This window comes from Canis aureus, chromosome X (genome assembly GCF_053574225.1).
Source record: "Canis aureus isolate CA01 chromosome X, VMU_Caureus_v.1.0, whole genome shotgun sequence".
Taxonomy (NCBI): domain Eukaryota; kingdom Metazoa; phylum Chordata; class Mammalia; order Carnivora; family Canidae; genus Canis; species Canis aureus.
This window is the reverse complement of record NC_135649.1, coordinates 42,996,948-43,014,731: the sequence shown is the minus strand read 5'-3', so window position 1 is coordinate 43,014,731 and position 17,784 is coordinate 42,996,948. Positions and strand designations below refer to the sequence as shown.

Genomic DNA, 17,784 nt, shown 5'->3' with positions numbered 1-17,784 from the left:
TCTGCTGGCCTGTGGGCAGTGGGTCTTCCTTGGGCCCTCATCCCTCCGCTGACCTCCCTTTCAAGTACCTGCTCTGCTTCTTGGAAGAGGGGCCCCCCGGCTGGGACTGTGTGTTTGCTTTCTATGGTCCCTTTCTCCAACCTTAGCCTGAGCCGTTCTTTCCCCAACAACATCCAAAGGGGGGAAGCAATCATTGGTTCGAGAAGAATCTCCGAGCCAATGAAATGTCAGCTCAGTCACTGTTTGCAGAAGCCTCAAGGAGAATTATCCATAGATGGAGCAAAACCTCAGTTGACCAGAATATCTGGGGTTGCGCAGATAACAATGCAGTTTTCTAGCAGGTCAAGGGTTTTCATTTTGATGCACCATGGAAATTCTCTATAAAGTCTGAGGCCTCTTTCTTGCCTTAGGATGTAAGGCCCAGGGAAGTGAATTCTGTGTTTGATGACTAAGGACCTGACTTTCTAAATATCAGCCCCAATGTTTAGGATCACAGGAAGATGGTATAGTACAGCAGTCAGAACGCTAGATTCTAGAAATCAGAGGGCATGGGTTCCACTTTCCAGGTGAAAATGTGTACTGAAAGCAGACCACCCCCCTCCTCTTGGAATTACTTACTTGAATTAACCCCTCACGCTGCTGAGTTCCATACCCTTTGCCTCTTCAAACAGTGAAGTGAAGGAAAAAAATGTTTATGAGCAATTGATGGCTCACAAGATTGGGCCTTTGTTGGCTAAAATTTTATCATTTGTCCCATTTCTTCACTAGAATGTTAACCCATGAGGGCATACCATGTCTGCCCCACCCCATTCAGACCCCTTAGCCTCCCCCCACCCCGCCCCAGTTTCATCATGAGCACCTAACTGAGGCTTAGTCATGTTCAACAACATGCCAGGGTAGGAGCCTTCACCATTCCACCGCTGAGCCAGGCTGCAGGTTCAGATAGAATTCCTGCCTTGAGACTTCTGAACGAGCCCTGGGCCTGGTGTTTGGTGAGTGCTTCCTACGTGGCAGGTGCTGGTCCTGGCATCATTATTCTTTGGGGACCAAACCGGGGAAGACAGTAGGAATGGATGCAGGGTTTTCAATTCCACCATGACTGCTGGAGTCGTTATTCATAATCACAGCAAGTGGAATCTCAGAGCTGGAAGAGTCCTTCCAAATGAGGAAATGAAAGTCAGAGGCTCCTAAGTCAGGCAGGATGCCAGTGGAGGTTGGAGGAGAGGGTGGCAAGTTTAGACTTTGGAGCAGATAGGAGAAAGGGAGGTAGACAGAGCAAAAGTTGGAGTTTGTGGTCTGGGCTCATTCCCCACCCCCACCTCTTCCCCAGCTGCTTCACCTGGTTAGGCTGAGGGTTTGGGAAAGAGGAGGGACTGACCTCAGGGGTAGGAGTCCAGGCTTAGGTGACTTGGGGGACCTTGGGCCCCTGAGGGAGGAAAGCAAAGATGAGTGGGACACCATTGCTAGAGGGACAGCCAGAGGGCATCTAGCCAGGGACTGGGGCAGGAGGTGATAACAGTGGCATACTTAGCCTGCTCCCCAACTTGGCCCTAAGATACCCGAGGTATAGAAAGCTGGCTTCACCCTAGGGAATCACTTTGGAGCCCCGGGAAAGAAGAGCCAGATGAGTGCCCCAGGGCTGTTGGCATCCTGGCTCGGTGGTTCTGCAGACAGAGCTAAGCTTATGGTGTGTGTTGGGGGGACAGCACCTACTGCAGAGAGAACTGTGGGGAGAGAGGCCAGGCAACTGGCTCACCCAGGATAGGACTGTCATATAGAAATATTCCCATCTGGCTAGTTCTAGAGAAGCAAGTCTGGGTAATAATAAACTATGAATTTTATGCATGAGCTGAACATTGAAAAACTTCAGCCCCAAGCTCCCGGCTAGCATCTGAGCCAAATCCCACTCACATAGCATTTAATCAGCTTCCTGACAGATCCCAGTAAAAGGGAGATGAATTTACGAGATTGATTAGCTAATACCCAAGTGTTATGCTTACTCTGTGATCCAAGAGCACCAGGCTGGGGCCTCTAGACTTTTCTGCTACTCAGATTCCGTAGCTGCTTTCAGGGCAGGTGGGCCTAGGCCTGCCCCCTGGGGAGGGCACTGAGCTGAGCTGTTCCTGCTCTCAGGCTCTCTCCCCACCCAGCCTATGATCGGCTGCCCCTCAGCAACCTAGGATATATCTGGTCCTTGGGAAAGAGTTATTCTCCTCATTGCACCCCTCCTGCCCCCTATGACAGCCTTTGGCTACTTTATTGCCAACTCCACCGCATGCCGGGGATGTCTCTCCTGGTCTATACCAGTCCAGAGTGTGCCTGCTATCTCACCTTTTCTGGAAAGCCTTTCCGGACTATCAAAGCTCTTGCTGAGCTTTCCCTTCTTTCAACCCCAAACACCCAGTATTGTGTGAACCACCCATAATCACAGATCACAGTTAGAGCTAAACCAGAATTTAGCTAGTTCCATCCATCCCCACTTGTAAATGCTGGATTTATTTAACCACAAAAGTAATACATGCTCATTATGAGCAGTCAAAAATACAGAGAGTCTTAAAGAGAAAACGTATCTCCCTCTCAAGCCCATATGATCCAATCCACTCAGAAAACCAGTATTACCAGTGCCTCTGCACTGTCTCCCTGCTCACACAGACATATGCGCACAACTCCTTTCATATTACCTGTAAGGAACTGAGGCCCAGAGAAGTAAGATGGTTTTTCTATTCGCCATAGCTGGCGAGTGGCTGAGCTGGGAGTAAGAACCCCAGTGTCCGGGCTCTGGGCTCCCTGGCCAGCGACATTGTGGTTAACTGCCTCCTAAGAGAGTCGTGTCTCCCCACAAATAGTACGCTTAACGGAGGATGAGAGAGAGAGAGAGAGAGAGAGAGAGAAGTTTCTTTCTCGCATTTCCCACAACACCTCACACAGTTTCAAGCATCTGGTCCAGGGTGTTTACTAGATGTTTGTCTCCTCGTTTTAAATCCTTTCTGAAACAAGACACAGTATAAATAAAGAAAAAGAAAATGTTTGACTCAGTGCCTGGTTGCGCTAGACTGCAAAGCCGAGTCATGCAATCATCCAAAAATTGATTGTTAAGATGGCTGGGGAAAAAAGCAGCCGAAATTCAAGTGATTACTGACCGTGTGAACATATCTGGAGACAGAGACAAATATGGAGGCCGAGGAGCCCAAACGTTCAAGGCACAGGGCCGAGAACCTGATTTGGAGGTGTCGGAGCAGGGGGTGGGAAGGACAGTGGTGGAGGTAAGGACTAAGGCCCTTCGATACCCCACTTTCTTTGGCACCTGTCACACCCAGTGCCATCCTCCAAATGGCCCCGTTGGCTGTGGCAAAGTACTGAAAGATCCTTTCCTGTGTCAAGTCTCAAGAACCTACTTTAGGGTCTTTTTACTCCTTTTGTGGAGTCATTAATGGGATTCATACAGATTTATTTGACATGGTTATTTGTTGCTGATCAGGTCCGAGAGTAGAAAAGGCCAGGCTGGAATGGAGGCTCCCACCCAGAGGCATGTCTCCCTGCTCTGGGTAGCTTGGAAGGAGTTGGGAGTGGCCTCTCTGGCACCTCACCTGATCTGGAGGCAGAATCCTTTAGAAGATGATAAATACGCATTGAAATTTGGAGCTGAAGCAAATTTACAAGATCATCTAATAAGGTTATTAATATCTCACATTTATATAGCACTTCATAAGTTTATGAAGTGACAAGATGTGACTCATGCCTCTCATTTTACATATAGAAGCCTTTGTTTAGTTAAGAAGACTGACAACTGGGTAGTAGATTAATTGTCTTCATTGTGAGCATGGCATTGTGGATATATTGGAATGTTCTAATTTTTAGGAGATGAATGATGGAAGTATTTAAGGGTGAAGTGTCATTGATATTTGAAACTTTAAAATGATACAGCATTTAAAAAGATATAATTAGGGGCTGGAAAGGATGGGGAGTTGGTATTTAATGGGTACAGAGCTTCTGTTCGGGGTGATGAAAAAGTTGTGACGATGCACATTGGTGATGGGCATCAGTGAATATACTTAATGCCCCTGAATTGTGCACTGAAATTGTGCCCCTGAAATGGCCATTTTAATGGCCATTTTTTATGTTGTGGTATTTTACCACAATACAAATATATATAAAAATATACACACAAATATAGATAAAGCAAACATATACTAATAAATGTTGATTCTAGGTGATGAATATGAAGGTGATTATTGTATTGGTTTTGAGGCCACTTTTGCTGCTCTGTATATTTGAAAATATTAGTAATAGAGCATAGGGAATCAAAGAAACTCTTCATGTGAGCAGATGGGACCCGGACCCAAAGGGCATGTGGGAGATTGGAACACATGGTGGAGAGGAGGCAGCTGGACTGTTGCATGGTTGGCCAATAATGGTCAGTTGACAGGTAAGACATGAGAGCTGAGCCAGTTGTCCACTCTGAATGTTCCCTGGGGTGGGTCACAGGAAAGCTGTAACATGGAGGGTCCTTAGGTTGCAACATGAGACAGCTTACATTTAGGGGTGTCTCAAGAGCTCCAAGTTATTCAGAGGCTCACTGACCAGTTCCTACCCCACACCTCCTCTGGCCCCTGGTGATGGTCACGAGTCCTCCATGATTGAACGGAGCAGAGAAATAGAAGTTGCCAAAACTGTCATCAGTTCATGTGAGTTGGCTTTGTGCCACCCAGCTGCACTCTTGAAATCTCATCAAATTGTACATCCTCTAAGTGAGGGTCAGAAGGACTCTCTGAAAGACGGCCCACAGGGGCCTGGTGGTGCAAGGGTGGCTGAGAGGCATAATCAACAGGAAGGATCTCATGATTTGATCACCTGGCCCCTACCAACATATGTTCTGTTCCTCATTTGAGCTTTTGCTGATGAGAGGGAAGGGGAGGTCCTGGCTCACTTCCGGGGCCCTCCAGATGTTCTTGCCTGGATCACAAAGATGCCATCAAGATCACTGCTGGCAGGGCCAAGGGTCAGTTCAGAAGTCTGCAGAGCCATTAGGGTGAGAACTGCTCCCTGCCCCTCCCCCCCAAAAAACAATGTGATGAGCTTTCATTTGTGGGGGTCACTTTGTCCCTGCTGTTGTCTTGCTGGACCTGCCCTGCTTCAGCCCCACCAGGGCCTCATCCCTCCTCAACAGACAGAACAGCTTTGACTGACCCTGCACACGAAGGAAAGGAACAGGGACTTCATTTGCATTTTCCTTTGGCCAGCATTTGCCTGGTGTCTACATTAATTACCATAAAGGATAAATGCCACCAAGAGGATGGAACAAGCCAGGGAGAGTGGGAGCAAGCGGGGGGGGGGGGGGGGGGGGGGGGGGAGGGAGAGGGAGACAGAGAGAGAGAGAGAACGAGAGAGAATGAGTACCTGAGCAAGTAGGGAGGCCTAAGAGAGGGTGGAGGAAGCCAGCTGGTCTGGAAGAGAACAGGCCAGAATGAATACTTGGTGACCTCTCTCTTCATATCCTGAGTCCCCTGGACTTCAGCCTTTGGAAAATTGTATCTCCTTCCGTGTCACATTTGATAGCCATATTCCAAAATAATGGAGTGTGGAACTAAAAGAAACAAGGCCGGGAGCAAGGCCTAGGCTGTGTGGTTAGAACAAATGAATGCAATGCAGGTGGGAGATGGGACCAATGAAGACAGAGTAGGGGGTTTGCGATTCTTAGTTCGGTGTCTTTTCGAATCAGACGCCGCAGGAAACCCAGACCCGGCAAAGGGGAAGGGACTTACCCAAGGCCACCCAGTTAATTAGTCCAGGTGGGGCCCCTGAGTCCTAAAACCAGTCCTTCATTTAGATCATAACACCATGTGTCGCCAAGCAGAAACCCCATAAGCTGAGCGTTCTCTTTCTCTCAAGCCTCTTGGCAAGGTGGCACAGACAGAAACCCAGTCTCAGAAAAGGCCTGCCCCCCCCTTCCTGTCCTTCCTGGCAAGGTGGCTGTGCTCTGGAGGTATGCCAAGCTCCAGTGGGTCCTCACTCTGTCTCTGGCCTGCTCCCCCTCCCTCTCCTTTGTCAGCCGAGGCTTTACTGGAAAGGCCACTCAGAAATGAAGTTAATGTCAGCGAAGTGCTTGTTAGTAGGTAGCCGCTGGCAGGCTATGGGCTGGGCCATCCCCCTGGTCTCCATCTGGAGCTCGTGACCCGGCCTAACTCTTCTTACCTGAGACGCTGAGCACAGGGCTCACCAGAGGATGCCCTGGGGCCCCTAGTTTTTTCCACCCCAGGTTTCAGGGCGGCATAGCCCTTTGTCGCATTAACAAAGAGGCAGAGCCAGGGAGCAAACCTGGGGGGCAGAAGTAGGACAGTAGTCACAGAACCTCAGACAGGAAGGAACCTTGATCCACCCCCAACATACAGATAGGGAAACTGAGGATCACCATCCCCACTAATACAGCTCAGTTTCCACCTGAGAGCAGAGCACAAGGGAACAGGCCCCCCCCAAAGAGTTTGCTTGCATAGGAGCACTGACACTATTGGAGAGGGTAGTTAAGTGGGAGGTTAAAGTGGGGGGCTTCAGGGGCAGGGAATCCAAGGGACGGGGTTGGGGAGGTAAAAAAAAAAGTGAACATTCTTTTCACGCCAGAATAAAACATAAGAGAAACAAAAAGGTGCCAAGTCCTTGTTGGGCAGAAGGACCTGGAAAATAACTCCCTTGGGAAGGAAAAGGTATCTCCACCCCAGTGTCACCAGTGTGGCTTCCTGCTGGTCTGGTGCCCCATCCTGGATTAACTATTGTCCCTGTCCAGAGACCTTTCTTTACTAAACAGATGAGGACAGGATGTGGGCAAGGCTTTCAGCAGCCCAGTCTCCCTGAACTTCAGCATGAAGGAGGAGATTATTTGCTGCAGTAAGGGCTACCATGTATAGTTTTGCAGGTTGTGAACTGCATAAAGGTGCTTAGTCAAGGAGCTAAGTAGGGGCAGAGCTCTGCTCCCCAAACCCTAGTGCAGGGCCAAATCCACTTGGATGAAGGGGTGCATTTTTTTCATCTGCCAAAACCATCCTGTTACTGGGGCTGCATTCCCCCAGAGGGAGGAGCTTTCTCTAAGCTTTTTACACAAGGCACTGAATAGACTACTTGTGGCTCTGGCTGCCATCAGCCATGGGCCCTGGTGCTCCATGGTGACCCATCCCAGGCTCCTAAGCTTCCCTGCTATGGCCCATTCCCTCCCTGTGTACCTCCTAGTCCTAGGCCTTTCATTCTTGCCAGCCACCTTCTGAGTACGAGGGCAGGGAATCCAGCAAGGTAGGTGTCTTGGAGCCTGGGGCCCACCTCATGAAGACTGGCAGATTTCTGAGCTTTCTCAGCGCTGCATTTTCCTGCCTCTGGGCCCTGCCCACCTGTTTGGCTCAGCCACCACATCTTGGATGCCTGCTCCCTTCCCAGTAGTCTGGTGCCAACTGTTTGTCTGATCGTGACTCTGGCTGCTGTGTCCCCTGTTTCTTTGCCCTGCCCTCCCAGCTACCCCTCTGTAGTCAGCTGTCAAAGCCAGAACACATCCCCTAGGCCAGTAGGGCTCTGATGTGGGGGCGGAGTGGGGGGGTACAGCTGACTCGTCCAGAGCCAGCAGCTTGTTCTAGCTCCTTGCCTGCCAGTCTGGATGGAGGCCTCCTGTTTGGTGCTTTTCACTGCAAAGGAACGTACATGTGGGGTAGGCGAGGCAGGGTAGGCAGGGAGGAAGATAGTGGCCAGGGGCTCTGGGTTGGAGAGTTTTGTCATGTCCACATCATGACATAGTGCCATGTCAGGACCCCACCAGACTCCCAACCCATTCTCCTTGGGCTGCAGGGGAGGGGCTGTGGCAGGGCCAGGAACAGGCTGTAGAAACCTTCTGGGCATGAGGGGGAGGATGGGAAGGTTGGTCCTTGGGATCCGAGTCACTCCTTCTAGCTATGCCTAAAGTGTAGTAGTCCTGGACCACCACACAGGCCCAAGGCTTCCAAATGAACTCACAGGGCCCTCCCAGAGTCTGATGGATGATGGTGCCAGATGGGCCTGAAACGAACCACCCAACAGAGTGCTGCTGGAGAAGAAGAGATCCTGGGGTTGGGACAGCATGGGGCCAGCCAGAGAGGCGGAAACAGGGAAGGAGCCAGGTTCCCAAAGCCTTTCCACTTTGACGGAGATGCCAGCATCTTCTCCGCTTAGCCCCCTTCGAGTGAGGACTAGCAAAAGCTCTTGAATCGAGAAGAATGTGAATGGGAACATCTAAGCGGTTTCCCTCTCTGCCTCCTCTCCAAATCCCAGAGCTGGAAGGAGCCAGACAGTGGAAGGAGGGGCAGGGAAAGAAAGCATCAATCTCCCGCCTGCATGGTCATGGCATCGCTGGCTCCATCTGGTTTCCCTGGCGGGGGAGAGCCCAGTGTGGGTCCTGGCCAGGAAGAGTAGGGGGATTGAGACACACGAGGCAGTGGCAGTTCTGGGTCTTAGAGCCAGGACCAGGGCTGGGGCAGAAGGCTGGGATGCCCCTCCAGGGGCAAGCCAGGGCAAGTCCAGCTCTGAATGGATACTGTACAGGAGCCAAGCTTTGTAGAGTCCAACAGCATTTCATCTGCTGCCTCTCAGGGAATAGAAACCGCTGGTTTCCCAGGGCCTGCTTCCCCACCACCACCCTGCCCTCCACCTCTGGAACTTCTCAGTTCAGGCCACTCCCCAGAGGTGGGTGCAAATCCCCGATGACTGATATTGTCAACTAATTGCCAAGGCCAAAGATCTGGTCATGTCAAGATGTGAGGGTTATAAAGAGGAGGGAACCCCAGATCCATTAGCTCACAGTCAGAAATGTCTGTTTCCTGGTTCTTTGAACTCTCCTGGAAACAAGCACATGGCCCCAGAGAATGTTCCAATTTAGTCACACCAGTGGGCTAAGCCAACCGAGTAATTTGGTGAGAGGGATGGAAAGGGGAAGGTGCCCCATGATGGATGGAAGAACTTCTCATGCAGTGTAGCTTGTGTTCCTCTGCTGGTGAGGTCATTCATTCTCAGGCATCTGGCCAAGGACCTGGTGGATCTTTGCAGAGGCCTCATAGCAGGAACATATAAATTGGGATTTTCTTGGGGGTGGAGGCCAATGGGAAGATGGGAAGTGCAGGAGAGAAGGTTGAGACAGTGAACAGAGTTCCCAAACAAACATCTACCAGCTCTGGAGAAAGTTCCTGAACCAAATTAAATGTCCAGTCCTGCTCAGATATAATGGCTGTTTAACTTTTGTTCAGTATGTTACCAAATATACGCAGCTTCGTTCTAGATTTAATTTATTTGCTAGGTCTTAAAAAGGACCCTAGTTCTGTGCCCAGTAAGGAAAGAATCTGAGGTCCACAAAGGAAGAGGTTCAGCAAATGAACATGTCTATTCTGACTTAGAGACATGCAGTCTGCTCAACTCAAGCTCCTACCTACCTGGGGGAGCCATGGCCACTGCCAACAGGTATAGCCTCTGGGACCTCAGGCTCTTTGAAGCTCTTGTCCTCATCTCAAGCTCTTGTCCCAGTGTAGAGGGCAGGGCTACTGAGAAAAGAGGACAATTCTTGAATCTATCCTGCTTAATGGTTTTCCCCCTGAAGAGCACGCATTTGTCGCATTTAGGAGGTATGACAGGATGATCCATCCCTCAGGCCAGGGCCTATAAAAACCAGGGAATTGGCACCTACAATCTGCCATTCTCTCCCTCTGCCTTCTCTAGCTTTCAGCTACCACTGAAATGCTGACTCCTGCCTTGTCCATGATGGAGCAAGCTTTTAACAGGGTAGCATTGCCTGTAAAGCTTACTTCATTCAGAGCCACATAATACTGGAGGGGTAAATAGCTAGAAGGGCCAGTGGTAAGGAGGAAGTAAGGAGGAAGACACCAGTAGCCTGGCTGGGTGTGAGAAGAGCCCCGTGAGGCTGGGCTATCCCTGGGTGCCATCTCCAGTCACACCCAAAGAATGTTCCAGATATTTCTCAGGTGTGGATCTCCAATAAGCAGCTTCATGGGTAGTCATCCACCCACATGGTGTGCTTTGAGAACCTCCACAGGTCCCTCCCAACCACAAAATACATTCTCCATGCTTTGACATCATCCCCGAAGAAAATTATTATTACCGTGTGTCAGGTCACCCTCCGAAGACCTTCATTAAAATGGACATGTTTTTTTTTTTTTTTCCCGAGAAAAGTTTTCCTATATCAGGTTCGTTGGCTTCTGCCTGTCAAAAGCAGGTTCACAAATAAATGGGATCCAGGGCAAATATTGCCAGATGGGAATGAGAGAGAAGATATGTTCACATCAAGGTGGAGCATAATGAGCCAGCTGGGTCAGGAGTTCTAATGGCTCAGCCAAGAAGGAAGGACTGGATGGCCCAGGAAAAAATCTGATGACTGGCACCAGCTATCCCTGTAATCCAGGTGTCCATGTGTTCTCCCCTGCCCTGCAGGAGATAAAATTCCTTCAAAATCCATACCCTTCCAGATCTTTGCATTCCCAGGGGAGGCCTGCCTTCTCGTCCCCTACCCTAGGCTACAAGCACCTGGTTCTCCTGAAAGAACTCCATCCACGCCAGTGGTTCGACCCCTCGGATGCTCATTCAGAATCACTTGGGGAGCCTTTAGAAGTTTCATTGCCAGAATCTCCAGGGTAGGATGGGGGGCAAGGGTATCCCAGGGCTTTCTGGGTGATTCTAATCTACAGCCAAAATTAAGAAGTGTGGGTTTGGATGTTCCACTCATCACACCTTTTCATGCCAACCGAAATATGGAGCTCGGCCCTCTTCCTTAATCCCATACAAATAACCATTCTCCCAAGGAATCTGGTGTAGAAGGCTTTTGGGGAGACAGAGCAGGCTCACAGCAGCACAGACAACTTAAAATGTGAAGTCCAGAATCCCGGACTCTCTGGGTCCCTGGTAATTTTCGCAGTCAGGCTCTTACCTCCTATCATGTCATCCTCTCTACCCTCCATTCATTCCTCTCCTCATCGTTCTCCCACAACCCAAAGTTCTGCTCATTTCCACCACCCAGCGTTTACATTGTCTCCTCTGTTGCCTTGGCACCTGCCTACCCATGCTGTTAAGGCAAGCTGCTTATCAGAATCTTCCCCTCAAGACAGTTTCAGGTCTCTCCTTCCAGGGGACTCTCGTGCTAGCCTGTGAGCCGATTGAAACTTCACCCCAGATCCACATGGTTCTGACAAGGACCCTGGATGGCCACATCGTTCGAGATCCACTGGCTCGGAGAACCATCACAGACTCAAGCTCTGCTATTCCATCCAAAGAAGCAGAGCCCACACCTTGCAGGGGAGGCCCAAAGTTGGCAAAGCACTTGAAGAATGACTGTGTATCCACTTGAGGGAGTCTTTGTGTACTTGTGGGTGTCTAGCCCTTATGGCTAATATTCCAATTTGGCCTGTTCACAGACTCACAGGACTTTCCCAAGTTTGGGGAAAAACATCCCTGTTGCAGGACCTAAAGGAATCTATACTGTGGCTACAAAATGACTTTGAGATGAAAACTGTGACATTTTACTCAGTGGTATTTCCTGGGCATCATCACATGCCAGCCACTGGGCTAGGTGCTTTGGATTTGGTGATGACCCAAACCTGCTGCGTGCTGGATCATTATAGTATAGTGTAGTGAGTCCCCAGTACTCTTTTTTTTTTTTTTTTTTTTTTTTTGAGTTCCTCTTTTCGGACTGAAAGGCACTATTTCGAAAGCAAACAAACCAAACGCTAAGCTCCAAGTCAGGAGTTCCTAGGCACTGGAAATTCTCTTCAGCAAACAGGTGGGTTTCTGTATACGGGCCTGAGTACATTATTTCCTTTTTATGTGTGTGACATGGTAGTTAGTGTTTCAAAGGCACTTGGTGTGTATGTAAGCCTTTTATAGTCCTGTCTGTGATTCTTGGCCTGGACTGTTAGGACCCCTTGACTCCTGAAACTTTGCCTCCCAGAGCTCTGTCAAGTTTTCAGACATGGGATCACTAGCTAGCTGGCTAACAGCTGTCAGTGCCTATGGCTGACAGCGGGCTTGTGGCTTCATATACATCACTTCATTCTGTCCTCATGACGGGGAAGTAACTAGAATTATCGTCCTTATTTTACAACTGGCAAGATGACTCACCTACTACTCAGTGGCAGAGCCAGGATTCAAATCTGGGACTGCTGGACTGCAAAGCCTTTCAAAACTCACCACCTCCTGGCGTGAGCCGCCAAAGCAGGGCTGAGGAAATGCAAGCTCCCTCATCATCAATAAGCACATCAGCATCGTGGTCATTGTCATCCTGTCATCCTATCAGTGATTGTTTGCCAAACACCTTCTTGGGGCCAAGTGCTGCTTTCAATAATAATAAACAGAAATAATATTAACAGCAGGCAACAGTTACTGAATTCTTATCATGTGCTAGGCACTGTCCTAATCATCTTATCAGGATCACCCTAACCATTCCTCCCCCTACTGCTGTGAGATAGGTCCTATTCATAGCCCTGTTCTAGAGAAGAGAAAACCGAGGTTCAGACAGCCTCCTCTACCTGTGACCTCACAGCCAGTGTATAACAGAGCTGGGGTGTGGCCTCCGTCTGACTCCAGAACCTGAGCTCCCATGTCAGTGGATGCCTGCCTTTCCCTTAATTTCCAGTTTGGCAGCACTGCCCACCACTGGCTTCTAATAACAGGAGAGCTCTCCCAGACCCATCTGCCAGCTGGGATAGGGCATGGAGTAGTGGACTACTGTGGGCATGAGCAGATGCCCTCCTACATGAGCTGACAACCCGGACCCTCTCCCTCAGGATGCCATGAGCATGAGAAATGTGCCCAAAGAGGGCCTTCCCAGCCAAGCACTTTGCATAGCAGAACTTTGGGAAAATATGCAACTGAGACCCCGTATAGACAGAGACCAGGTAAACCAGGTGACTCTTCCCTTCATGTCTTTTCCTTCTCCTTCTCGAGGGACCAGTTTTATAGAGTGTATATTTTCTTCTCACTGTATCCCTGGCCTCAGCTAACCCCTGAGTCCCTTACGTCCTGTCTCCTCTCAGTGCTATTTCTTCATCATGTCCTTCCATTCCCCTTTCAAAAATACCCATTCCTTTCTGCTCCAAATCTCCTCGCTTTTCCCTGCTTTCATTTCAGCTCAAGCTACATTAAGGTTGTAAAGCATTTTGGGAAAGAACGGGCATGGCACCACGGTAAATAGAGTTTTATGGTGTTTTGCTATCATTGAGCTGGGAGCCTGAAAACCAATGGCAATTCATAGTCCCAGCCTACCTTCATCTCTGCAGGGATATTAACTAGCTCTAGATGAGGTCCATGGGCCATGACCCCAAATACCTACTTCTCAAACGATGTAAAGTCACTCCAGGTGGAGGAGTATTCACTTGAGTACCACTTCCCAAATTGGCTTCCATAGTACCCTGAGTGCAAGGGATTAATAGGTACCATGGGGAGAAAAAAAAAAGTTTTCTGAGTACAAACAAGTTAGACAAATGCTGGGTTGGATAAGCTAAAGTTACTACAGGGCTTCACAGAGCCCTTCACATACTAATGAGAATCATGAATCCACAAGAGGACATTTAGAACCTTGCCACCCAAAGTGTGTGTCCTGGGGATTGGCAGCATAGGTATCACCCAGGGAGCTGACTGGAAATGTTGACTCTCTGACCTCAACCCCAGACTTTCTGCGTCTCGAACCGGCATTGTAATAGCATTCTCTAGTCATATGTATGCACATTACATTTTGAGAAATACTCATTCAGAGTACCCTCCATCTTTCAAACTCTTGTCCGTAGAACACCTTTATGGGGACTCTTCTATGACTTGTGTTCTCTGTGACATACTTTCAGGGGAGAGGCCAAGGCTAGAGAGGCCTTCATAGGAATTTCTCACTGCCTAGAGACTCCGTTGAAAGACATCAGCCAAAACAATATTTTGAAATTGCAGAGGTGGGGCGATCCCTTATGTGGTACCTGCAGACATGCTTTACAGAAGCTTCAAGTCTTCTGAGTCATGTGCTCCTAGAAAGTCTTCCCATGCACCTCGATTAACTCCTTTCCTGGCACATTTCCAAGCAGTGCCACAGCTGTGCTGCTTTTTCTAGTCTCTGGGCCGGATCAACCTGTTTGTTTCTAAAACCTGACAGCTTCTCTCAAGTACTACCGAAACTCTAAAGAATGCCGCATGCCGGTCCCCTGCTATAGAGCATTAGAAAGACAATTTTATAAAAGCTGGGCAACTTTTCAGTCTGGTATGTTCTGTGCAGCTAAGCTGTCGCTGTTTTTCTTTTAGGCATTTAAGCTGTTGTGCCAAACATTACAATAACACTAGCTATTTTGTATTCAGATCTTGTGACTCATTTGGGGGCATTGTTAATATTTTATAGGAAACTTCTCAATTTTTCCATTCACATTTGTGATTTTCAAGTGTGTTGCTACATTGCATTTATAAATGTGATTTTTATTAAGTCTCAGGGCTCTAGTTTTTTTCTCCTCAGAGAAACATGTCTCCAATTTTATGTGAAAAGTTAAATGGAAAATAGGCTTTGATATGTGAAATTTTGATTTTTGAGACATTTGTCCAGGAGGCAACCATCCTGTAGAGTAAGGGGCTGCCATGCCCAGGCTCTAGTTAGGACATAGGCAAACCTCTCAGCAAGTCTTCTTGGCTCTTGTCATCTGGCATCTTCTCAGTGGCCACTTTGCGAGACTGGCCAGGATCGTCTGCTCAGAGTTCAGGAAGAGGAGGTGATATGAGCAGTAGGGTGGCACATGGGGACGTGTGGAAGTGGTCCTTCAGGCTGGAGGACCTGAGGTTTTCTGCTCTGGGTTTGGTACCATCACATTGACCTCCCCTGCACTCCCACCAGGACAGAAGCATCAGAGGGAAAAGGGAATGGACTACGGGCATACCTTCTCATGCTGGTTCAGAAGATCCAAGGCTTCATTTGAAAGTCTCATCTGCTCAGTGATGTCGGGAACACTACTGTTCCGAGCCCCATCAGTTTAGAGCTAAAGGCAAACCCACCCGGGGAAAGGTTGCCTATTGATGCCAACAATCATCTCAGCCTTTCTCATGTGACAAATGCTCATTCATAGTGTGAAAAATATAGGACACTCCCCATGATAGTGATTCTACTGGAATTTTTTCCCCGCTCTAATGACAGATCTACAACTGATACATTCAAGAATTTTCCTTACAAGGAATCCGTAGGCTTTTTAGGGGACCTGAGACATCCAGATTGTTCTCTAAACTTGATACCTGGGTATGAATGAATAACAGTAGCTTCCATTTTGGGGGTGTTTACTATGTGCCAGGCACTGGGCCCAGCATCTTACATGCATGATATCATTGAACCCTTGGCATACCTTACCATCATAAAAATGAGGCAGTTCAGGCTCTGAGAGGTAGGTGACTTTACCCAAGGAAGTAATGGCAAACCCATGAGGCAAGCCCAGATCTGGGCAGCTCCCAAGCCATGCTCCTTATTCCTCAGGCTGGGGGACTGGTTTTGATGGCAGAGAGCATCAGGAAGGCTCTGAATTCTGAGGGGCCAAATGGGCTCCTGGGGAAAGCAAAAGGACTAGGGGATGGAGGAGTAGCACACACGTGCATTTGCCTCATAATTGTGCCTAGAGTTAGGCCTGTGAGCTAGCCAAAGTCAAGGTGGCCCTTTATGAACCACCTAGTGTGCTAATGATAGAGCCCACTCCTGAATCCACCTCTACACACAGAGCCGTTCATATGCATCGTCACAGACAAACTTCCAGTAACACCGGCCTCCTTCACGGTCCTTGGTCACTCCAGACACACTCTGTCCCTGGACCTTGCACATGCTCTTCCTTGTGCCTGACAGATGCTCTCCCCACCCCCGCCATAGCTATAGAGCTCACTCCTTCCCTTCCTTGAAGTCTTTGCTCAGCTGAGGAGCATTGAGGACTTCCCTGATCACCCTATTTCGAATTGCAACCCCCTCATCCAGAAACCTGTATCCCCTTCCTTGCTTCATTTTTCTCCCAAACACTTACCATTCCCTAAAATATCATCCATTTCACCCATTTATCTGTTAATTCCCACTGGAATGCAAGCTCTGCGAGAACAGGGATTTTTATCTGCCTTGTTCACTGCAATATCCCTGGTGTCTAGGACACTGTCCGGCATGTAGTAGGAGCTCAGTAAGTATCTGTTGAATGAATGACCAAATACACACATGGCTCCCCACCCGTGTCATAGCTGCAGAGACACACAGGCTCTTTGAGATAAAACAGGAGGTGAACATGTAAGAGAATAAGTGCCTTCGTAGGTGAGAGAACATGGGGAGCACTCCATGCACAAAATGCCCATGGTCCTCAAATCTGGCTAAAGTCAAGGAACATATTGTGGACCTTTCTTGACAGCAGTTTTACTCTTTGTATCCTTTGGTTGAGAAACACAGAATGACCACAAACTAACATAAATGTATGATATTTTAACATGAATTTCATTAATCATTATGACATCTGCCTAATGTTTGGAAAATAGTGATAGGTACACAAGTGGGATGTTTTAAGGTAGTGCTTAAATGCCTGGTCCCTGGCATCTGTCAGCCACGGTTCGATTTCTGGTGTAGCCACCTACTACCTGTGTGATATTGAGCAAGATGCCTAAACCTTTGTCTTAGTGTCCTTGTCTGCAAAACACTAATGATAATACCAAGTTCGTAGGGTTGTTACAAAGACTCAATAAGATCTTCCATGGCAAGCTCATGTAAAATGTCTGCCATATAGTAAATGCTCCTCAAATGGGAGTTGTCATCATCATCATCAGCAGCAGCAGCAGCAGCAGCAGCTATTGATTGACATATCCACAGGTGATGCTTCCAAGTGTATGGATGTGCATCCCTCTTGCAGGACTCTGCAGTCTCCAGGGTCCTGGGCCCACAGTTCTGGGAACTAGAGCAGTAGACACTAAGTGGTTGTGGCAGTCAAGGAAGAAGGGTTGGCCACTCAGTGAATAGGGGCATGGGCATGGTAAGAGTGGGAAGGTAAGTAGATGAGAGAGAGTAGCTCCAGGTACCACCTGAGAATAGTGGCTGAGTGTATATGTTCAGAGAGGAGGCCAGACGGCTACACAGGGAGCTTTCCAACACTTCTGAAATCACTTTGCTAGAGATGGGTCAGGAGGATGGACAAAGGTGGTTACTACCAAATAGCCCTGGTTTAAGTTGAGAGTGTTTTATCACCTCTGAGTGTTAGCTCTTGGAGAGTGACGAAGCTGCTTTCATCATTGCCCTGTCTGGCCTTGCATTCAGAGAATTCTGAGTTCCAGATGTTAGCCCACCAGTGTCAGGTTGGTCCGGGTGACCTGGGCAGTTTCTCTGTGATATTTCCCTGCTTGTGTGCTACCCCACAAAATTGGGGCTCCAGAAAGCTGTTTTCAGGACAATCTGTGGGGCTGTAGCATGGAGGGCGATCAACCTGTGGATAGCTGCACTGGGAGCAGCAGTGGGTAGCCAGTGGGCAGGAGTACTCTCCTCCATGGCACTTCATTACTGTCCCCTACACAGCTGGAAGCCCAGGTTAGATTAATCAGGGGGTTCAGGGAGTCTGAGTTTGATCTTCAGAGATCAAACAAGAAGGAGGTCAGGGATGGAGCTAAACATGGTGGGTGGGGGTGAGGAGGAGTGGCCACCCCCTGAGGCTAAACATGATTAGACAGGAACTAGTCCACCCATGGGGAGAGCATGCAAGCTGTGCCCATAGACTGATTGATTTGATGAGAGTTGAGTACAGTCTGTGATTTTTTGCTCAAAAT

General features: G+C 48.7%; 1 protein-coding gene and 1 long non-coding RNA gene across 2 annotated transcripts in view; one reads left to right on the top strand and one right to left on the bottom strand.

The window, feature by feature from the left end:
* Window positions 1-2,842, bottom strand: part of LOC144309181 (uncharacterized) — a 43,611-nt gene extending 40,769 nt beyond the window's left edge. Inside the window, exon 1 of the long non-coding RNA XR_013375260.1 lies at window positions 2,682-2,842. This is a non-coding gene — a long non-coding RNA (uncharacterized LOC144309181). The remainder of the gene's footprint in view (window positions 1-2,681) is intronic.
* Window positions 1-17,784, top strand: part of FRMPD3 (FERM and PDZ domain containing 3) — a 132,444-nt gene that overhangs the window by 25,189 nt on the left and 89,471 nt on the right. The window lies entirely within an intron of this gene.